Genomic DNA, 24,729 nt, shown 5'->3' with positions numbered 1-24,729 from the left:
TTCTGCTCTGGATTACGTTTTTACGGTATTCCCTCTTTTTCTTTTGCACTTTAAACAGTTTACTACTATTGACTTCCCTCAATGTTGGTTCTTGACTGCCTTTCACATAATCTGCCAGTGCATGTTTCTCTTCTTCTATCATTTGTTTCACTTGCAGAAGCCCTTTGCCTCCTGATTTTCTGGGCAGGTAAAGTCTGTATTATTATTATTATTATTATTATTATTATTATTATTATATTATATTATTATTACATTATTATTACCATAGAACAGTGAAAGAAAAATAAAAAGAGATTAAGTTATCTTATGCATATATTTATTTTACTCCTGATACTCTCCTCAATGCCTTTTAATACTCCCCTTTCATTATTAGTTTTAATATAGAGCTTTTTAATGAAGCAGTGTGGTATAGTGGTTTGAACACTGGCTTAAGACTCTAGAGATCCAAGTTCAAATCCCTGCTCCGTCATGGAAACCCACTGGGTGCCTTTAGTCAAGTTCCACCCTCTCAGCCTTAGAGGGAGGCAAAGGGAAACCCCCTTATGAATATTTTGTGCCAAGAAAGAAAGCCTCACCTTAGAGATTTCATTAGTTGGAAAAGACTTGAAGGGGGTGCAGATAGTCTAAAATGGTGTTTCAAGGAAGCTCCAAAGTATAATAAAGCTACCTTTTAATCTTAAGTCAGTAATTGTTTCAAACCTCTGTGACAAGGACCTCAAACGAGATGAGTCAGATTTAAAAATGCTTGCAGCAATGTGGATAATAAAGTAACTCTGCCACAGAAGCAGTTATCTCACAAAGTGTGTAGCCGCTCTCAAAATAGTGCAAGTATTAAAGTATTATGAAGTGAATATTGAAGCAAAACAAATGGAGCCTCCACTTAGGCAATCAAAAGCAACATTTTTATTAATATGAGGACAATTTCCAGGTAATTTTTGGCCTAGAAACCTCCCAAAACTGTCCAAACTGATTAAGGATCAAAGAGCTGTATTCCCATCCTTACTATGATACAGTTTTCAAACTGTGGGCCGCGACCCACTGGTGGGTCACGAGACCTAAAATAAGGTCGGCTGTAGGGGGTGAGTTCCGCTATTGGAGAAGAGTGTGAGAGAGAAGGAGATGGAGGGAAGGAAGAAGGCCAGCACCATTGTCCTTGCCCTCTTGCAGCTTCCTCGGCGCCGTTGGAGGAGAGCGAGAAAGAGAAGGAGAGGGAGGGGAAGGAAGGAAGGAAGGAAGGAAGGAAGCAAGCAAGCAAGCAAGCGCTGTGGCCCTCGCCCTCTCGTGGCTTCCCCAACACTGTTGGAGAAGAGAGAGAGAAGAGGAAGAGAAGGAAGGAAGGAGGTCAGCGCTGTTGCCCTTGCTCTTTCGCAGCTTCCCTGGTGCCACTGGAGAAGAGAGAGGGGGGGAGGGAGGGGGGGGGAAAGGAGAGAAAGAGAGGAAGGAAAGAAAGAAGGAGGCCAGCGTCGTTCTCATGGTTTCCTTAGCGCTGCTGGAGGAGAGCGGGAGAGAAAAGGAGAGTCCTCCAATGTTGTTGTTGTTATATTATTATTATTATTATTATTATTATTATTATTATTATTATTATTATCATCATCATCTCTCATTGCCATACACAAGAGTTGTAATGGGAAAATAGCCCTTTGTAAGTTCTTCTCCTTCTCCTTCTTCTTCTTCAAGCCATTAGGGACAGTTTCTTGGATCTCAAGCTCTGCTTTTTGTATTTATTTTCAGTCTCAGCACCCTCCAGTTCTTTTTTATTTTAACACAAGTCTTAACAAAATCCATGGATAATAACATAGCCCAAACCTGCTTCTGGGGTTATTTGGGGTGCTGATTCAGAAAATTGCATTGCATAGATCACAATAGCTCTAGATTATTAAATAATGGTTTTTTGAGGGCGAGCAGATGGTAACTAGTGGATGGCATATGTTCTGTTTCAGAAACTAGGGCTGATGTGGTCGATCCAATGCAGTTTTCTGAATCAGCATCCCAAATAACCAAACTGAACCTAAAGTTGACCAAAAACTGATTTGTAACCCTTTTGGTACTAATGTTGGAGAGTGGTCCCTGGTCAAAAAAAAGGTTGGAAACCACTCCTATAATAGGATATTGTTTATCTCTTTTATTTCTAAGAACATTGTAGAAGTTAGAGCATACATTATTGCAGCTTTATTACACTACAGGTAGGAATTAAGTTTCAAAATTTTGTACATAGAAATCCCTTAAGAGCCGCTTAAACTATCCAGCTGTTTAAATTAGTAGCCCCATAGTTTGGATTGCAAATGATGAAGTTTGCATGAACTGAGAGAGACAATTTCAAAACCAGATGTATGTAAAATGTGTCCTCCCACTGAAACATGTTAAATGATGGGATGCTTTGGAAGAAGAAATATTGGCTGACTAAGAAGCCACAGGCAGTAACAGTATAGGCTATACAAAGAATGCACACAAAATTTAAAAATAGAAGAGTTCTATATCAACTCTCAGATATGACCTCCTGCTACTCCTGTGCCTGCTGCCCACTCAATTGCCCTCTCCTGGATACAATGCCACCAGGAAATAGAGTTTAAAGCAAGGAAGCTGCTTCTGTCTTCTCACTCTGGTTCCTGTATGCAAGCTCAGACAAGCAAGAGGACAGGTAGCAAAAGTAAGGAGGAACAGCAACACAGCGAAGAGACTCCGTGGTTGAAATAATTTTACTGAAGTATGTGATGGTCCTCAATAATGAATGGCCAATAATCACCTTCTTGAAAATCTTAGGCTTAAGGCTATGGAAATATTGCAGACTTACTATCAAAGACCCTAAAAGCAACACAGCAGCTTGAACAAGTTCATTACTCCTTGCTGAGTATCGGATGGCAGAAGCAATAAGACATCTGATAACAAGCCATGTACTTTATACAATCATTGCAATTCTTGCTATCAAGAGAGTCACTATTATCAATCATATGTGTCGCATTGCTTCATTTCCTTTATGAAACTTTGGTACTTAACATTCACATTTCAAATTTCTCCGATTAATCCTAATTGAAATGATTGAAAGCTATGGGTTTGAAAATTATGTGTAACATTTATCAGGGCTGATTTGCACAAACTGTTGACGGTAATGTAGTGAGCCCACGAAAGCATTCTATTTAGAGATACTTGAAGAGTCATGTTCCCCGATACATCTCAGTGCGCAAACTTAGAATAAGCAGAGAAACTCGAATCAATGTCTGAGTCCCCACCAGTATGTGTTTAAGCATAACTAAAGAAGGTTCCTTCTCGGGTGCAACCCTGGCCCTCTGGAACTCCCTCCCCAAAGAACTAAGTGCTGCTCCATCTTTGCTCAGCTTTATGAAGGTGGTAAAGACCTTCTTATTTAACAAGGCCTTTAATTGAGCCATGGCAGGAATTGGAGATTTTATGACTGGGATGAAGGAGGGATACATGGGGGAGGAGGTTATGGTTTTAACTGAAATGTGGGATTTTATTGATTGTTGTTTAATCATAGTTTTATCTATTTTGTTCTCCTGATTGAAGGATTTTAATGTTTGTATTCAGTTAGTAAGCCACCTACGGTCCATGTTGTGGAGAAAAGTGGGATACAAATATCCTAAATAAATAAGTAAATTTGAGTTTTCTGTTTCTGATACAATCTGATACAACTGCTTTTCTTAAATGCTGAATTTTACACAAGGTCTGGGTATGTCAAGAATCAGTGTGGTACAGTGGTTTGGGTGTTGGACTAGGACACTGGGAAAGCAGTACCTGTCCGAATGTATCTCCCTCTATGAACCACCTCAGAGATTAAGATCATCTGGGGAGTCCCTGCTCTCGGTTCCACCTCTCTCACAAGTGTGATTGGTGGGGAAGCCAGACAGGGCCTTCTCAGTGGTGGCTCCTCAGCTATGGAACTCCCTCCCCAACAAAATTAGATCAGCACCCTCCCTCCTGGCCTTCAGAAGAAAAATGAAAACTTGGCTATGGGACCAAGCCTTTGGGCAGTAAGCAGTATAAGGAATGATCTGGGACTATGTGCAATAGATATGATAATTGGAACTACCTGGACTACGATTGTTGCATTGTGTGATTTAAATGTTTATATTGGTATGTTTTTAATTCCACGTTTTCATGTTAAATGATGTTGCGTTTTATGATTTAATTGATAATTGTATGTTATTATCATTATGTTAGGAATCATACTCTGTTAATGGCTCAAAAAGTCATCGCATAGATTCAATTGAAGTTCAGTGGCAGTTCATGTACGAGGAGCTATAATCTGATCAACTACAGAAGTTATTTCTGCCACTTTCTGAACATCTTAAAAATGAATGAACACATATACTATATGGATTGTGGGCAACATCGGCGCTACATCAAATATGCACACTGTGCCTATTGTTTGATATTAAGATATAAAAAAATTATTACCCTGTTTTTTTAGTACTCCAGCAATACCAGTATCATATGAGACCATAAATGATACACCCTTAAAAGTGTGAAGGAAGCAGATCTTTTTGGTGAAAATGCAATGCATATTCATGAGACACTTCAAGATTTCAAAGTTGAGTTAAATTCAGAAGATGGGGAGCAGCATATTTTAACTATGCCATAAATCAGTGTCTCTTACACATTCTTTCTGTTCATTTAACAGTGTTAATGCCCCCCCCCCCCAATACATACAGGCACAGAGCTTCAAAGAAATCAATCAATACATGCTTCAGATTATTGAATTTTGGCAATCTGATTTAATGCTTTTCTTCATAAAGCTTGACTTTTGGTTTATTTGTCCTAATTGTTAGACTTTCAACTGAGTCTGAACGTTTCTTGCAAACGGTGCCTATAAAAAGAACATTTTTATCTTATTTTTAACCTTTCTTTCACATTCCATGACCTTTTAACCAGTGGATCAAACACAGAACACAAGTGTGCTTCATAGAAAAGATTAAACTATGTGTAGACAAAAAAAAAGGTCAATCCGCACACCAATGAGGATAGCTAGATCTGAAGGTGGATATGTTTCTCTCTCTGAGACACAGAAATACACAGTCTAATGCATCGTAAAAAACCAAAATGTCTATGCTATCACATCACATTTAACAAGCAATCCTTTATTTTCACAAAACCTATTTTCCTTTATTTTTGTGCAGCACACCTGGGATGCCTTTAAACTGTTTCCACTTTTTCGCACACTTGAGGATTCTGAACCGAGCCTTTGCCGTATGACTTTTATCCATCACCCTCAAAATTATCTCTGATCTCGTAGGCATGGTCCCACAAATATCCCAAGCTTCAACCCTGAACGAATCAGTAAATGCACTCTCTTAGAGCTGATTTCTCTGACAATTCTGTTATTAGCCTGAAAAAAACCCTGTCAAGTTCTGGAAGAAGCCTCTAAAAATAGAAAAATAAGTGATAGTTATATCGGACGCAACTGCCACCTTTTAAAATTGGTCAACAAGGACTGACAGTTCTCAACAAGGTGAAACTGAGAAGGTGACAATTTGACAGAACAATCTTCCATTAATCTTTTGATAACATAGGGGGAGATATTGTCCATGTGATTAATTTCAAATTTTTCAGGAGAAACAATTTCATGGAAGGAAGTGCCTGAAGTCACAGAAAATAAATGTAACAAATTGAGGGGCTGTTTTGTCCCCTTTTATATTTCAAATGGTATACGAAGGAACAGATTTCCAGGGATGCACCCAGAATTGTTTTTAAAACAATAGATAGGAACAGGAATCCATTTAGAAGAAATTTAAAACTTTGTTTTAAATTTATATTCTTATATTTGCAAGTAAACTATCAGGTAAGACCATTCTACTCTCATATAATAAATGATTTCAATGTAACTTAAAACGGTGTGGGGCTCATGGACCCACACTTTTACGCAAAAGCATGTAGTGCCTTGTTGAAAAAAATCCCCTTGATTTTTTCATTTTGTGTATTACAATCTGAATCTATATAAATAAAAGTGAAATGTTCATTTGTGGGATTAACATAACTCATAAACCACTAGACAAATTGACACCAAATTTGGACAGCATACACCTAACAACCCAATGTATGTCCTTCACTCACAAAATTTGATTTTGTCTTTTGGGAGTTGTAGTTGCTGGGATTTATAGTTCACCTACATGATAGAATTGAACCAAATGGGGCATACAGGACTCCCATGATCAACAGAAAACACCAGAAGGGTTTGGTGAGCATTGACCTTGAGTTTGGGAGTTGTAGTTCACCTATATCCAGAGAGTACCATGGACTCAAACCATGATGGATCTGGACCAAACTTGGCACGAATATTCCATATGCCCAAATATGAACACAGATGCGGGTTTGGGGGAAAAAGAGCTTGACATTTGAGAGTTGTAGTTACTGGGATTTATAGTTCACCTACAATCAAAGAGCATGCTGAACCCAACCAATAACAAAATTGGGGCAAACTTCCCACACAGAACCACCATACTTAAGGCCATGCTGTCCAACTCCTTTCACCAGGGCAAGAAAACGTAATCAAACGTAATCAAAGCCCTCCTGACGAAGAGCCATTCCTTGTTGTTTCTATGTCAGTGTTGATGTGGAGATTGTCTGGTTTCCCTACTCTGGAACATGCAATATATAATTGTTTTGTATAATAATTTGATATGCTACGTATTTTGTTTTATGTTTACTGTGTTTTTATTACTGTAAGGCACTTTGAGTCCCTTCTTGGGAGATGGGACGAGGTATAAATAAAGTTTTTTTTAAAAAATAATAGCAACAACAACAACAACAATAATTGAATGGTAAATCAACATATACGTAAATCTCATTGATTCAATGGGATGACTGATTTCTCCTTATGCAAGATAAAACTAAATCAACCAGTTTTACCCCCACATTACCAATTAGAAATAACTGTCCAGGAGCAACATTTGGTTGAAACCAGGACATAGGGCCAGTGTAGACAAGTTCTAAGAGGAACAATCAGATATCTGTGGAAGAAGACAACTTCATTTTTTGTCATGATTACAAAAGCTAACCAGGATTGATAACAATAGACTGTTACCAATACTATTCCCGGAAGAAATTTTAAATCTTATTTGTGTCAGAACAAGGCATTTATAATTCTGATTATTTTTCAGTCTGGCTGCTTCAGTGTGACAATTTTGATGTAAGATAAGAACATCTATATGCACAAGCACTTAGTGACTCATGAGAGACTAGACAAAAACAATAAATAAATAAATCATCTTACATCAGCTTGTCTGAAAAGAGAGGCATATGTTGCCTTATTTGATATCCTCCACTTCGTACTCCAACCTTTTTGGGTTTATCCTCTTATCAACAGCTCTGATTGAATTTGGTAGTTACATGTACAGGATTTTCTTGGGGGGGGGGGGGGAACTACACACTGATAAAGCCAATAGCTGACATTGTTACTCAATTTCTACTGAAGAAAAATGTGGGGGAAACTATTTTACAAAGATGCATCTCTTGTAATAGTTATGAATGGTCAACTAACAAAATCACTGGTGCAATATTTAAAAGGTGTGGTAGGTTAAGAAAAGAACAAGAGGATCTCCCCCATCCCTTTCTTTAAAAGCTTTCACCTCAACTGCCATAGCAAAGCGAGCTGGCCACAAAGGACCAGGGCAGAATGATAGAGAATTTTTCCCCTGTTTTCTGCCCCACTGCTTCTTCCCCCTTGGCATCATAAAGTGTTCAAAAATACTTTCCCACTATCTGGTAAAGACTGGTTGGAGGGGGGTGTTGATGTCTTTTCTCTAGTTTATGCCTCAAACAAATATTGAAAGCTCAACTCATATGCTTTCTTGCCTAGAATAGAGTCCATTTCTGGAGATATAGGAAAAAGGCTGTTGGTGTTAAGGGGCCACATCCCATGGCTTTTAAAATTACTAAAATTATTGTGAGTATACCAGTCCCATTCACCTCTAAATATGTCTTCAGATGAGGATGGAGGAGCCCACACTATGAGGTTGTAGTCATGGGTATTTATCTCATTTGTCTCTTTCATGTCTTAGTTTCGTACTGTTCATTCGGTAGTACAGAATGGTACACCCCCCCTTCTGTACTGAAATATTGGTGAAATGTAAATTAAGTGGGAACAGCAACTGCTTGGTTGACTAATTTTTTGAGCTTGGCTGTAGGGCCTGCCAGGGCCTGCCAGGGTCTACAGCTGAGTGCGCCAGGTGCTCAGCGCACTCGGCTGTAGGCCCTGGCGCTTTGTCGCCAATGGACTGAAAATATCCAATTTTTTTGGACCTTGGACAAAAAAGCTCATTAGGAAAGGCATCTATTTCGGGAAAGATGCTTGAAAATTAAAACAGGGCTGTACGAATGAAACAAACCAGAACGGATTGTGATTCTGTACAACTGCACAAGACTCTGAGGTTGTGGGAGTGCATTGGAGCAACAAGTGGGATTTATTAAATCAATTATGTTTTAGCTAATCAACACAGTCTAGCCTGCCTTGCATGCATACAGCAGAGAAATTTGTAATAAGTACATTACTACAAGGCATTACATAAAACTCGGCACAGCACTTATGATTTTTTGTTCTTACTAAGCCTACATTCCATTAATGCTACCAAAACTTCATACAACTAAGTAATGCTGAAGCATACTGTCTAAGGTATTTGGTAAGATAACATTAGCAAATACTGGAAATAAGTGACTCTTTAATATAAGATACATGGTTGTTACACACAACAATGCGAAGGAATATGTGGGTCGTAATGTCTATGGAAGTTTGAATATATCACTATTAGAGGCAATCAGAAGTCCATACAAGGCAATTTCCAAGAAACGCAATTCTTCCATTTTTAAAAAATGACATGCAGTGTTCTTCTTCTTTGATGAATTTCTGATATGCTTGTTGTGAAGTAATAAGGTTTTCTACTTAAGAGATTGTCTACTTCATTATTTCCAAACACTAGGGGGAAGTTTCCGTCTCTGCTCATCGTAATTTCTAGTTTGCTTCTTTTCCTCAATGTGTTGTTCATTTTGGATTGTTTAAAGGAAAGTCTCCGTGCATTAAGAAACTGTCTCTATATGAAATAGCTAGGTAAAAGCTGGGGGGAAAAAACTAGTGTTCAAAATTGTAACAAGGCATGATCTCAGGGTTATGAATAAATTCTGTCTTAAGAACCAAATAAAACAATGAAGGAAAAGTGTCAGATTCTTTTAATGGTACAGTTCATTTTGTGAGCAGGAGTCAGTAATATATCAGATACTGCTGAAGAAATATGCCAGCACAAGGTGTCTGTTTGTGTGTATCACAAGCAGGAAGACAAGGTAACATGCCTGTATCATTGGTAGAGCATGAATTCAGTCTATTTAGGTTGATCTGGAATCACTCCAAACATCACACCATCTCATTTATATTTGGACCTTCTACAAAATTTGGAGGGTTACAATACCGAGCTGGCAAGCCAAAATTGTTCACTTGCTGTGTCATGCTGGTAATTCATGCTGCTACTCTGCTGCATTCAAGTTGCTGTCACATTATTTTATGATGGAGCCTTCATTATAGCCAAAGCAAGTACAGAAATGTAGAAGATAAACTATACATCAAGAAAACAACACTTTCTTCCTGGCATTCCTATCTAAGGGTTCAACAGCAATTCAATCAACCAAAGAATAATACAAATGTAATATATCTATCAGGGATTATATTAGGCACCATCACATGAAACCTACAGCTACTATTTACTCTATCTTTAGAACTAATTGTATAGAAATTCTTTCTTCAGCTTCATTTTCCATATCTTTATACCATAACATTTTTGTGGACAATAGCTTACATATTTTTCTTAGGACTTCTTATGGTTGCTCTTCAACCATTCTATGAAACAATATTAAAGAGAAGATTACAGAATGATTTCCAGAAATCTGGAATGTTTGCTACTCTTTATTCCCTTGCAGGGGGAAACCACAAAATAACAACAACAACGACAATGACAATGACAACAACAACAACTACTACTACTACTTTATTTTTGTACCCCACCTCCATCTCCCTGAAGGGACTCAGGCAGCTTACATATGGCACAATGTGCCTAAAACAGCGCACAAAATAAATACACAATACAATAAAAGATAAAACCAATAGCATATCAAACAATAATTTAAGCTCAAAACAGTGGCCAATAACCTATGGTGAGTACTGTCATAAAACACAGCCAACTGCATACAGGAACAAGGGAATAGGATAGAAAAAGTTGTCACTCATAATCTAGGGCATGGGACAAAAGTGCAGCGTTGTGTCATTAATTGTGGACCATTGGCTAGACATTCTCAAAAGATTGTCCAAACATCCAAGTCTTCAGTTCTTTCCAGAAGGAGGACAGTGTGGGGGCCTGCCTAATCTCCCTAGGGAGAGTATTCCAAGGCTGGGGGACCACCATCGAGAAGGCCTTCTCCCTCATCCCCACCAACCGCACTTGTGACGCGGATCATTGCATCAGGAAAAGATGAAAATCCTGCCTTCTGCAGTTAATAATAATGATAATAGCAATAATTTTATTTTTACCCACCTCTCCTCATGGCTCGAGGTGAGTTACAACATAGCAGTTAAGAGTCCTCAGCAAACATTGAAAAAAACCATGGAGGGCTGGATTTAAAACTATGCAAGATACTGAGTACGATAAGATGGAAATATATGCCGGAAACAAGCATGCTGAAAACAGAAACTTTTAGTATAAAACATGACAATATGGATTTGAACAATCTGAAAACGTTGATAGCCCTATCACATTTGGTATCACTGATAGCCGACTTACAACTTTGATAAAACTTTGTGTGCTGCTTCTGGAGAAGGTGAAGAAAAGGAGATCAGAATATATCAAAATAGCATTGGCCTTGTCCTGAACCTCCACCCCAGTCCCAGACCGGCAGAGGTGCAGAAAATGTCACATAGCAGGCTAAAACCTTTTTATTCAGACATGCTTTTAAAGAAGAAGGTTTTTAAGATCAATTCAGGGCGTGCTGTGGCTTTTAACTTTGAAAATGTTTTAATAGTTTTCAACTGTGAAATTTTAAAATACTGTTTTATATTTAATTCTGTTTTAATGTTTGCATACTTGTATATTTTAAATTGTATGCTAATATGTTTATGTGAAGCCACTTTGAGTCTACTTCAGGAGAGATAAAGCAGGGTGTCAATCAGTGGTGCCCAACCTTTTTTTGACCAGGGACCACTTTGACCAGGGACAACATTAGTACCAAAAGGGTTATGAATCAATTCTTGGTCAACTTTAGATATACTTTGGTTATATGGGGTGCTGATTCAGAAAATTGCATTGGATAGACCACTTACAGTTTCTCTAGTTTCTGATACAGAACATATGCCATCCAGTAATCACCATCTGCTCATCCACAGAAAACCATATTTAATAATCGAGAGCTAATGTGGTCTATTCAATGTAATTTTCTGAATTGGCACCCCAAATAACCCCAGGAACAGTCCTAAAAATGAAGATACCAAGGTGCCCCTGCTTTTAGGTGCAACATGGAATGGCTCTGCTCAGGGGGAGGGAGGAGGAGGAGAAGCAGCAGCAGTCAGGAGGCTTGTTGTCTCGCCTTTTGTGGGTAGTCAGACTCTCCTCTCTCGACATCCTCATTGCCTTGGCACTATAAGAGGATTTCGCAAGACCAGTCATTCTTGTTGCAACAGTGTAGTAACGGTGAGGCCGTGGACCATATTTTAGTTCTTAGGCACCACTGGTGGTCCACGGACCACAGGTTGGGAACTGCGGGTATAAATAAATATAATAACAATAACAGCAGATTGAGTGCTCATTAAGGTTTGAATCCCAAATTTGCCATTAAACTGCATTGAGTAACTTGACATAAATCATTCTAGGATTGCATTTAGACTGTTTTAGGAGTTTTAATCTGCTTCAAAATGTTTTTGTCTTTGTATTTTTCATTGGTTTTTATTTGTTCCTTGTCTCTGGAGCCTTTGTGGGCGGAATGGTGCTGATGACAGGGTGTTAATACAGGAATAGTATAAACAAACAAACAAGTTACACAGACTTATAGGAATACTTCTTCTGCTTAAATCTTGCCAAGAAAACCCAATGATAGGATTGCTATAATTCAGCATCAACTCAAAGGCACATAACTAAACAACTCTTTTGGCAGCAGCTCTTTAGAACATCAACAGAAGAATTAACACATTTCATGTCCCTTCCATTTTGAGCTAAAAATATTGCATCATTTTATGTGGCTCACAGATACATAATCTGCTAAATCACATAGTTCATGTTAGCATGAAATATGGCATTGCAGAAACAACAAAGTATCTACCCCACGTGTCTATTTCTATGGAACTGACACATCTATACTGTTTACCAATATAAAGGAAAAAAGGAGAAGATGGAGGACCTGGAATTGATCGATTGGGAGAGGTGGGTAGGAAACAACAATCACCATCATCATCATTATATCTGTGTTACAAGTCCACATGCTCAATCAGAAAGTCACCAAATTTGTTGTCACAAAGTAAGCTGCAATGCCTTAACCATATGCGTGTGTTTACAGCACACCATGGCCTCTTCTATCTGGATTGAAGTAAGTGTTAATCTTCTCTCCTTTCTTAAAATAAATTTATTGGGTTATCTAATGAGGCAGAATTAACACTGCAGGAAAGTTTAGGCCCTGAGCTGCCAATTTCTCATACTTTCTTAATAAATACTTATTTTTCTTTCCTAGATTAGGAACACATTATGAATCAATTTCAACAAAACTTGAAATTTCTATCTAATTCACATCTTGAATATCTTTTAAAGTTAAGGGCAATCAGCTTGCTTTGGCTTTTTCCCCCTTCCATTGCTGGTTTTGATCCAGTTTGTATGGAACTTAGCATGAAATAAATGTGAAGGCTTTTAGGTCCTAACAATCAACATTTTATTTCATTCAAATCGTAACAATTTTATAAATTACAGTCTTTACCAGTCTGACTTTAAATAAAGGGATCATAAGTGAACCCATCAACATCTGTGTGGGTAGTGCAGAGTAAATTTCCTAGTTTTCTTAATTTTTCTCACTGCACACCTATGTAGAAATATACAGAGAGCATAAAGACAACATATACCGTATTTTAATGAAAAATAATGTCCCAGTTTACTAGATGAAATACTGCAGTAATTCAACAGAAGAAGAAAACATCCAGTCTATAATAAAGGATTTCTTGCTGAATTCATTTTACTCATTGCAATTGGGTCCAATTTACCCAATGAACTACTTTAAATTCATGACGACTGCCAAATTAAATATTTCCAGGTCACTTGGGCCATTTCTCAAATTAGACCCATGTTTATAGTAGTCCTAATATGCCCTCAGTATACTGGTATGAATTACTATTACCACAGTAAATAGGAACAAATCATCATTTTTGCCTTTCCATTTTTTTCATAACCTTTCTTTCATTAGCTTAATGCTATCCTGAATATATTAGAATTTCTTTTGACTTAAAAAAACCCATGATTCTTTCATTAGCTGCCATGAGGCACAATTTATTTTTGCATTCTGGCTTCTATATACATACTGAATGATCAAAATTTTTCTCTTTTTTCTCTGTAAATATAGTGACTATGGAATTTAAAATAACAATTTACATATGAATTCAACGTAACTAAATTTTTGTCCAGTAATCCTGAATTACCATAAACACTCCAAAACAGTTCTGTAATGTTCCCAGTTCAATCACAAAATTAATTGGGTGTTTGAAAGTCTTAACCACCAAGAAAAGAGTATAAAATAGAATCTTATCCACTACAGTACAGTTCAAGTTGCAATTTTTTCTGTGCATAAATGAAATCCAAGATGCCCACAGTCTTTCACATGCCAGGAGAAGCTGATGTCCTTTAAATGAATCCCATATAGTAACTAACTGTGAACACAAACAATGTAAGGATACTGGTACATCTAGTCTTTGCAGATTTAAGAACAACTGGTAGATATCATTGGGTAAAGGTTTTCCTTGACATTAAGTCTAGTCATGTCCGACCCTGGGGGATGGTGTTCATCTCCATTTCTAAGCCAAAGAGCAAGTGTTGTCCGTAGACACCTTCAAGATCGTGTGACCAGCATGACTGCATGGTGTGCCCTGTAGATATCATAGTTTTCGAAATACTTACAGTAGGCCCTCCTCTTCTGAAAGGGTTAGGAAAAAAGGACCTGACAAAAGTGGGTAAAGATGTATTTTAAAACCCCTCTCTAACAATCTCTAGGTCTTCCAATGTGACTCTATGGTCAGCTTCAACCAGAAGCTGATCACAGAATTGTGCTGGAGGATCTGAGCAGTAGTTCTCAACCTGGGGATCGTGACCCCTGGCGGGGGGAGGGTTGAAATACTGTTTGACAAGGGTTGTTGCGCTGCCTCCTTCAGCCCCACACAATGAAAAGCAGGGAACATTTTTAGGCAAGCAAGTCCTTGAAACAAATAGATTACAAAGAAAATCTAGGGCATATTGGAGGATAGCCTGGGGAAGAACGAGTTCTTTCTATCCACCTTGTTATATTTAACAAACATTTGTAAAAACTAGTTTATCATGACTTACTACTATAAAGGAGTACATATGACTCTCAGTCTAACAATAAAACCACTGGAGCACGGCATCAACACTTGTCAGGCAGAAGGAAGGTTAACGGGAATTACTCCATGCATTTGGTCAGGAGTAAAAACTATGCAAAAGTTAATTAATTTGCCTTTTACTTATACTGTGACTTTTCCTTCTCTACATCTTCAAGATGATGTTGTGCAAAAGGCTCAAAACTGCACAGGGTTTAGGAGGGAAAGCTTCTGAGCCACCTTAGTCAAAGTGAATTGTTTTAACAAAAAAAGGAGTTTTAGAGAAAAATGGATAAAAAATTCAGGGATATAAAAGAAAACATAAAAGTGTGATTAGGACACTAACCTCTCTTAAAATGTTAAACAAGGAATTAATGCTTGGAGAGATCATACATGTCCTGTTATGCGAGCAAGCAAAGTGAGGTTCTCTCACAACCTGGCAGCATGGATTCAGAAGCTTGTATGTTCAAGGGGAAAAAGAGTAACCCAGCTGTTAGACAAGGCCATTTTGAAGAAATGTGTCAAACCACCTACAGATGGTGAATAGATCCAACGAAACTGGGACACACTAATTATTGGCAAGTTAATACAATGAATTTGGACTCAACTCATGTGGGGAGAAATGTTTTAAAATGAGATCACTTTAGTAGCCAATCTATTCCACTCTTAAAAACTTAACTTTTGAAACAGGATAACTGGAATAAATAAAAATGAAATGTCTGTATTGGTTGATGAAAGTGGTGTTTCTCAAATTAATATAGCTTGAATTTCCCTTATCTGAAATGTTTGGGACAAAAGGTTTTTCAAATTTTTGATTTTTTGTTTTATTTTGGAATATTTGTATTTGTATATACATGGTGAATGAGTGTAAAGAGGGCTGACTACACATTCTGTGCCTGAATCTTTCTCAAGCCCCCCCCCCCCCCCCCCTATTTCCATGGCGCCTGCCCCACCATGGAAGTGCAGTGTGGACTGCCTGGGCATCAGTGCTTTCCAACACTGGGGTTTGGATGCATTTGGATTTTTCATTCCTCTGCCATCTGCTACTTTTATAGAGCAGGGGTTCTCAAACTTTTTAAACAGAGGGCCAGGTCACAGTCCCTCAAACTGTTGGAGGGCCGGATTATAATTTGAAAAAAACAAAAACAACCATGAATGAATGGCTATGCACACTGTACACATTTTATTTGTAGTGCAAAAAACACTGAAAAAATAATACAATAATTAAAATTAAGAACAATTTAAACAAATATAAACTTATTAGTATTATTAGTAATGGGAAGTGTGGGCCTGCTTTTGCCTGATGAGATAGGATTTTTGTTGTTGTGTGCTTTCTAGTACACAACAATAGGAGGAATTTGCTATAAGCAAATGAATATTTATTTTCTTGGGGATAATAATAATAATAATAATAATAATAATAATAATAATAATAATTTCAAGACAAAAATGTAATGTGCACTTCATAGATAATACCTTTATTTAACTACGTCTACAGCACCATCATGTATAATGCACACTTTAATTTTAAACACACTGAAACAAAAACAAAAAAAAGATTCACTGGAGATTAAAAGGCAGCAAATACCCTATTTTAGGCTTGAACAGAGCATACAGCCCAAGCCATGTCCTTCTTGCGGTTCTCAAGTGACATCATTCACTTCTTCTTTTTTGTCTTCTCCCTCCCCTTCTTCATCTTGTGCCAAAGAGCCCAAGAGACACAGTCAAGCAAGTGGGAGGAGCATCCCAGGAAGCAACCACCGCACACTCGTTCGGTGACACTTCCACCTTTTCCAACTCACAGACCCAAATGTTCCCAGAGGCTCAGCTGCCCTCCTGCCCACTGAAGAGTGCCTGTCCGATCCCTCCCTTCCTCTAGCTTCAGCAGCCTCCTCCCATCCATCTTCCTCCTAACCAAGGAAGAGACCAGGGTCCTGGTAACACTCGGAGTTCAAGAGCCAGCCTGGGAAAACTGACTTCTAGCACTCTTCTCCCATTGGTCCAGCCAAAAGTAAGGAGAGGGCCCACATGCATCCTTCCCTTCTTTTGGTTCTTCAGGAGGAGCCAGGGATGACGGAGCTACCCTTGGCCCTCACCTTCTCTGACCTGCCAGCTTCAGCTGCCTCCTCCTCAAGGCTGCAAAGAGGGCTTTCTTCCTTGCCTGAAAAGCAAGCAAGCAATGTAGAAAGGAAAGAAGAAAGAGAGGATGGGATGATCTGGGAGGCCCTGCTGCATGGAAGATGTTTGGTGGCCGTCCTGCGATGGTCCTTCCTCCAAGCGGGAAGAAAAGACAGACATCCCTCTTGAATGTCATTTCACAGACATTGCCGCACTGGTAGGAAAGGAGGCTCACTCAAGGCAGGCCTCAAGCACTGCCACAGCCCTGTATTCGCTCAATCCTTCCTCCTATTGTGACTCAGCTGGAACCACAGACACAGACTGATAGTGTTGTGACTCAGATGGGGTCTCAGAGTGACTCTGACGAGGATGATGGGATTCAGGTTCACAATCAGGTTCAAAATGTTCCTGTTGTAGACAATGTGGAAAAGGGTGTACAAGTTCAGTTTCCCACAGCAGGGAATGATGTTTTTGATACTGAAACTAGCCAGGTGTAAATTGACTCAGAAAAGGACAGTTCTCAGCCTGATAACAGGCAGGAAGAGAACCAGGCTGACACTAACAAGCAGCCTGACCTTGATGAAACGGAAAACTTAGATCAGGCTGACCGTTTGGAATTCAGAGTTTGAAGGCGTGTGAGAATAGCCAACAAGAAGATCAGAGGCCAAAGAAATGCTTTCATGTATTGCAAAGGGTATTAAGCAGTGTATTTGAAAACAAACCTTTGTCAGAGCAACTTCTCGCTCAACCAAGCAGCTTGTGCTCGTGTGCCTGAATTATCTTACAGTTCTTGTATCCATGGTCTTGGGATTTTATCATGTTCTCATGGGACTTTGTTTCGTTGGTGCCTCTTGGAATCCTGCTTTACAGTGCTATGTTTTATTGATCTATGGAACATTACTTGCTTTTTAAACTTTTTACCTTTTATTTTTTGATAAACTACAAAGACTTCGGTCTGTGTGCAATTCTGGTGATTTCAGCAAGGTGAATCTATTCTGAGGTGCAACACCTCCATCTCTCTGCTCTGTCATGGCACTAACTGTCAACCAGCAACGGCCTTCTGTTCTATTCTGATGTGCTGTCAATCACCCTCCCAGAATTCCATTACCTACCCATCTGACCTCCTGACTAAGGTCCCTTCCACACACCCATATAACCCAGAATATCAAGCCCAAAAATCCCACAATATCTGCTTTGAATTAGGTTATCTGAATCCACACTGTCATATATTCCAGTTCAAAGTAGATAATGTGGGATTTTCTTCATCTGTGTGGAAGGGGACCAAGACATATCAGACATACAAGAACACTTCCCAGATCAAACCCATGACATCATGCATGACAAGAAGGGAATGACATCATAAGTGAGGGATGTATTGATCCTGTCCTATAACCATTGGAATGAAATTAGTGTTGTGGTTCAGCCTCTGTGTGACCCTGTACCTGATTCTTTGATTGTATTTCCTGATGCCAATGTAAATGTCAGTGTTGATTCTGAGGCCAATGTAGATGTTAATACTGATGATGGGTTGAATAGTGAAAATCCTACACCCTTGGAAAGTGAAAATCAAAGTTCCCATGAGAACATTCATTCCGAACCAAGCGGAGAAGTTTCACTCCCTTGCGGAGAAGTTTCACTCCCTTTTTCTCCCAGCCTTAGTTCCCCAGAAAATCTGACACCTTGTCAGTCTAATGAGGGAAGGAGGGGGCAGATTCGGCAGAGCAGGGAAGAAGCACAAAGTTTACGGAGGTCAGAAAGATTGAGAGAAATGCAAACAAAAACTTCAGGCGTGTCTCGTAATAGATTTCTCTCCTTTAGGAGTGCCGGGTCTGAAGCTGCCTTCAGACCAGGCATTGTTCCAGTTCCAAGTGCAAGCCTGTGGAGGCCTCCTGATTCAAGTGGCTGGGTTTCTCGTAGTTTCTCAAGTTGTTCCAAGTGTCGTTAGCTGGGAGCTAGCAGATTTCATGATTCATCAAGGGTAACTCATCGTTTGCTGTGGTTTTATATGGACTTGTTCATGGACATTGCTTATTGCTGTTTTGCTATGGTATTTACCTCTGAATCTTCCTCTGCTTTGCATTCAACGTTCTTCAATAAAAAGGATTGTATTCCTGCAGTCAAGTGTGGTGGATTGTTGTCAAGAGGGCCCAGTTTCCTGCTCTGGGTCACAGCAATTGCTACCTGTTCTTTTTGTCTTTCTGCCTGGCTGAAGGGGGTTGGGCTAGATGCCCTCTCGGGGTTTTTGAACTGAGACTGGAGGGCTTTCTGTTGGGAGGGCTTTGACTTTATCTTCGGTCATAGGTAACCTTTGTGGCATTCAAGTATCCCCGTGCATCACAGTCATATGCAAAGTGTTGGGATTTCTTGAGTCTTTTTTGTTCACAGGTGTTCTTTAGTTCTCTGGTCCTTCTTTGGAACTCAGCTTTTGAACTGGCATAAATCTTTGTCTTAGCAGCCCAGTTGGTGTCTCTCTGCATTTTGACAAGAGTTAATTGACAAGAAAAGGCTTTCCCTTTCTTGTCAATTACCTGTTAGATCTCGTTATCATTTTCATCAAACCAGTCTTGATGTTGCTTAGTTTGGTATCCAGTGGTTTCTTTACAGGCTGTGATGATAGATGTCTCCAGTTTATTCCAATGTTCCTCAACATTTTCAGGGTGTTCTATGGGTAGGCGATCCTTTAGTGTTTGGAGGGCTTTGGAAGGGCTTGGGTGTTCATTTTACGCCTTACCTTTCTTCCTTGGAGTCTGCGTTTGGAGATGATCTTGATGGCCATTAAGGTGACTGCTGGTCTGTCCAGCAGTCATCTTGTGAGAAGCACACCACGTTGTCATTGGCACATATAATTACATAATCTAAGAGGATTGGTATAAGTGAAGCTCAGGATCTGAAGCTGTGTCCCCTTTTCTCTTTCTGTATCAGTTTTCTGACAGTGGTGGAGAAAGGTTCCCTCCAAAAGAGCTTGGCTGGCAGCTAAATCTGGTTCATAGTGAGATATAAATTGGGACAGAGAAGCTAGGTACTGCCTTGGCGGGAAAGTAACAGCGCTCAATGCAGTCATGCTGGCCACATGATCTTGGAGGTGTCTAGGACAACACCTGCTTATCGGCTTAGAAAGTGAAATCAGCACCACCCCCCATACACAACTAGACTTAATGCCAGGGGAAACCTTTATCTCTCTAATTTGGATGGATTGTGTGCAACAATTCAGGACAACTATAGACATTTTTATTATTATAAACATGATCAACTTAGGTGGGGAGGGGGGAATCCTTTCGATCCTCGGTATAGAAAAACATTTCTTCCAGTAATATTTGTCCTGAAGCACTCACGGCTGCTAAGGATTATACCCAATATTATATACACAATTTCTACTTACACAGCAGGAGCTCCCCTTCCTCTCTCTGTCATCCTTATAAATACGCTTCAAAAAGTCCAAAAAAGTTTTGGAAAAAGATATTGGATATTTTGGGAAGGTTAAAGCATGAGATGAAATCTATTCTACTACCAGTGTTTGTTCTGTTGGCACACTAATGCAGGATTTCACCAGTTTTAGGCTGGGTGACAAATCTTATTACTACAAGCAGAATAAAACAACACTGTTGTTGTTTTTCGTGTCAGGCGCAACATGAGAAACTGCAAGTTGCTTCTGGTGTGAGAAAATTGGCGTCTGCAAGGACGCTGCCCAGGGGACGCCTGGATGTTTTGATGTTTTACCATCCTTGTGTGAGGCTTCTCTCATGTCCCCACTGGGGGAACCATTCCTGACGGCTCAGTTGCACTCTCCCCAGATTCGAACCTCTAACCTGTTGGTCATCAGTCCTGCTGGCACAAGGGTTTAACCCATTGAGCCACCAGGGGCTCCGTACTGCTGTTGTTGTAAAATGTTATTACAAAAATGGTATGTTACAAATGTCCTCTCTAGAAAGGTTTGATGTTACAATTATGAAAGGGCATATACAGAAGCATGATGATTGTGGTCAAATTAAGGAAGGGAATGGCTCTCCTAATAAAATTATTGAATATCACTACAGATGAACTTTTAAATGTCTGGCAATAAAACAGAAGGGGGTTCAAAAGGGCTAGCCAGAAAAAAGGATGCCAACTTTTAAAGACAGACATTTGAGGGGGTGAGATGAACTTTAAAAGTGAAATCTTTTTGATTAGGCAGTTCCTTTTCATAAGATACATAGCTGCATAATCAGAAGTTAATATAAAGTGAGGAATATTTTAATACAGGTATGCCTCAGTTTAAAAAGCCTCAAGCAAAAAAAAGCCTTCTTTTTATGCTCATCCAGTCCCAACCCCTTTTCCTTGTCCTTTGTCTACTTTGACATTTCAGTATCCAGTGTTGTCACTGGGAAGATGCTGAAGAAGGATTGGAGGAACACTGACATTTCATGTCAAGTTTAGCAGCATGCTTGCAGTAAACAATGCAATAAAAGCTTGAGCTGGATAAAAATGGTATTCTGCTCCAGCCAATCCTGCTGTAAAGTATAACTTTAGTTACTGAAAACAAAATCATATGAAAGAGTAGAGGCTAATGAAAGATTTTTTTAAAAAAAAATCCCATGCATTTAGGAAGAAACCAACTTTCAGCTGGTTTCTTGAAGGTTCAAAATCTTTTTCCTTACTTCTGACTTAGAAGGTTTTACCTTTCACATAGAATAATAGAATCACAGAGTTGAAAGAGACCACATGGACCATCCAGTCCAACCCTCTGCCATGATGGAAAAGCACAATCAAAGTATCTCTGACAGACGACCATCCAGCCTCTGTTTAAAAGCCTCCAAGGAAGGAGCATCCACCACAATCCAAGGCAGAGAGTTCCACAGCTGAACAGCTCTCACAGGAAGTTCTTTCTAATGTTCAGGTGGAATCTCTTTTCCTCTCCAGACCTTTGATCATTTTAGATGACCTCCTCTGGACATGTTCCAGATTTTCAATATCTCTTTTAAATTATGGGGCCTACAATTGGACACAGTATTCCAGGTGAGATCTAACCAAAGCAAAATAGAGGCGTACAATTACTTCCTTGATCTAGACACCCAAAATCCAACTGGCTTTTTTAGCTGCTGCATCATATTGTTGGCTCATGTTTAACTTGTTGTCCACGAATATTCCAATATCCTTTTCACATGTAATGGTGTCGAGCTAGACGTCACCCATCCTGTATCTTTGCATTTCATTTTTTTCTGCCTAAGTGTAATATCTTACATTTCTCCTTGTTGAAATTTATTTTGTTAGTTTGGCTCAACTCTCAAATCTGTTAAGCTAATTTTGAATTCTGATACTGGGAGAAGACTGAAGCAAAGAAAGTGTTGAGCAGTTCTGCCTTTTCCCTATCTCTTGTTAGCATTTCACCACTTTCTTCATGTTTCCTTGTTCTTCTCTTTTGTACTCATATACCCCCTCCTTTTTATTGTTTTTAATTTCTCTGGCAACCATGAGCTCAGTTCTTGCTTTAGCCTTTCCAACCATTTCCCTACATACATTGGTTATTTGATGGAATTCTGTTTTGGTGATTTCAATTTCTTGTACATGTCCCTTTTAAATCTTAGTTCAGTTGAAGGTTCTTTGGAGTCGATTTGGGTTTCCTTAGACTTCTTATTTTTCTCCTTGTTAGCACTGTTTGCAATTGTGCTTTCAGTATCTCACTTTTAAAAAAACTTTCACATCATTAACTCCTTTCTCTTTTAGTGTTCCTTCCTATCCATGGGATTACACTCAGTATTTCTCTACATTTACTTAAGTCAGCTCTCTTAAAGTCTAGAATGCATGCCTGACTTTGCTTAGTTTCCTCTTTCCTCCATAGAACAAACTCCAAGGGAACATGGTCACTCCCACCTAAGGATCCTACCACTTCCACATTGTTGTATTTGGATAAATTTTTTGCAGAAACACATTGAACTGCTCATCTTTTTGTGGTGCGGGAATCTATCTCTGTTCTTCTCATATTACTTTTGCTCTGGTATCAAAGTTTCTGTTAAAGAAGTCACATGCAGAAACACATAGACATTGTTAACTAAAGTATCCCTACATTTTACATACTAACAACCCTGCTTGAAATCATCCAGTAATTCCAATTTCTCAGTGGCAGAATTGTGATACATAAGACCAAACAAGCTATTTTCAAGAAAGTGTCTAAGCATGGGAGCCGGAATGACATTGATTCCACTCAACAATCCAATACTACACATCATTTTATTAGGATGTTTCTCTTGAACCATGCAGTACCATCTAATATTCTTCATTTTGTGTTATTTTAAAAATTTCACATAAAGAAAAACACAACAGATTAATTAGGAACAAAAACTAGATTTTTGTTTTATGCAGAACTGCTTTCTAAACCTACATTATGTTTCACTTGTTTCTTGATAGCTTCCTTCATTGTGTTCCATCTCAATCCTTTCCATCTGCCAAAAGCAATCTTCTAGTTACATCCTTGTAACCATGTTATATTGAAGCAATCTGCATTCACTACCAAGTTAATTCCTTCCAAAATCCAAACTCACCCAAGTATATTCAGTTAAAAAAAATTAAAGACTTAACATTGGGACAAACCATGGACAGGAACCCCCCCACAACCATTCTGACCAAGTTCTCGTAGGTGCTTCCCAGCTCAGGATTTTGCGTACAGAGATTTTCAGGCATTCAAGTACATAGAACAGGCCTGTGAATCCTGTGGCTTTCTAGGTGTTTGAAGTTCCAAGTCCTATAAGCCCTAGCCAGTTTGCCCAATGGTCAGGAATTCTGGGAGTTGAAGACCAAAACACCTGGAGGGCTATAGGTTCTGCAAGCCTGACTCAAGAGATATGGGATCAACCTGTTCATCTTTATATTTCATTGCCTGATTAGGAGACTGCAATTTCAGATAAGTGGGTGCTTGGTATCCGTTGGAGTTTGGTTCCATTAATTCCAAAAACCGCAGATGTTCAAGTCTCATTATATAAATAGCATAGTAAAATGGCATCCCTTATACTGTATAAAATGGCTAACAACTGAATCAAGAATCTGAGAGAGCCTGAGGATTTGTGAAATGGTTGGTAGCTACAGCAGGGCATATCTACATCTATATAGTGCTCAGCAAGCTACACAATCAAGGTTTGCTTTTGGAGATTTTTTTTACTGAGACTATTTTACTGAGACTACTGAGTCATGGTAGCTTAAATCCATGGATGCAGGACCTGTGGGTTGACTGCAGTGATTCTCAAACTGTGAAGTTGCCACTGACATGGAAATTCAGGCTGATGGGAAGATGAGTAGCTTCTTCCCAAAACAGCAGGCAATCACCCTTACTGCTTGATTCCAACAGAAGTCAAGGAACATGAAGAAAGAGGAATAGCTTACTATCTCTCCAAACAGGCAGCTGAAAGTGCTGATTTCCAAAACCTCTCTGATATAGTCTTCAAATATATATATATATATATTAAAAATATCTGTATTTGTCCTTAATTGTCGCTTAGTAAAATAATCTGGCCACGTTAGGTAGAATATACTGCACTTAAAAGCAAAGACAACACCACAAATTATGATTTGAGAGTAGCAATTCTGAGAATGGTAACACAAGTGAAAATGTGAAATTGTTAAGCTTTAGAACAGGCCCACTTACTAATACTCACATCCTAACCAACCAGTGAAGAGATTTATTACTATGGAGTTATTTGGCATTTTACAAGATAGCATAACTAATCAGTACAGTGTTGTAAATATGTTCTCTATAAACAGAGAATACACACGTAAATCCCTGAGAGTATAATTACATCAGAGTTCACTTGAGCAAAATGTAACAGCTGAGCCCTGAATGACCTGAATGTGGCATTCTCTTGTAAATGCATTCACATGAAAGTAACTGACGAAAGGGAGTCAGAAAAATTCAGCTGCAGCTATTCAAGGCAAAATATTTCAGAATACCAAAACAAACTTTATTCTGCATCCATCACCTTCTCTTCTTGTAACTTTTTCAAAACTTTCATTTAGTATTGTCTGCCTGGCTTCTTTAATCACCACATTCAAATAGCACAAGGAAACCTTTTCCAAATACA

The 24,729-nt window shown here is 38.9% G+C and overlaps 1 protein-coding gene and 1 non-coding gene across 2 annotated transcripts in view; both read right to left on the bottom strand.

The window, feature by feature from the left end:
* The window catches only part of TBC1D22A (TBC1 domain family member 22A), a 170,198-nt gene that overhangs the window by 5,285 nt on the left and 140,184 nt on the right, over positions 1 to 24,729 (bottom strand). The window lies entirely within an intron of this gene.
* Positions 12,470 to 12,598, bottom strand: LOC132777412 (U6atac minor spliceosomal RNA). The gene has a single exon (XR_009631693.2). It is a non-coding gene; the product is annotated as a U6atac minor spliceosomal RNA (small nuclear RNA).

The sequence above is a fragment of the Anolis sagrei genome, chromosome 5 (genome assembly GCF_037176765.1).
Source record: "Anolis sagrei isolate rAnoSag1 chromosome 5, rAnoSag1.mat, whole genome shotgun sequence".
Lineage (NCBI taxonomy): Eukaryota > Metazoa > Chordata > Lepidosauria > Squamata > Dactyloidae > Anolis > Anolis sagrei.
This window is presented reverse-complemented; position numbering and strand designations above follow the sequence as displayed.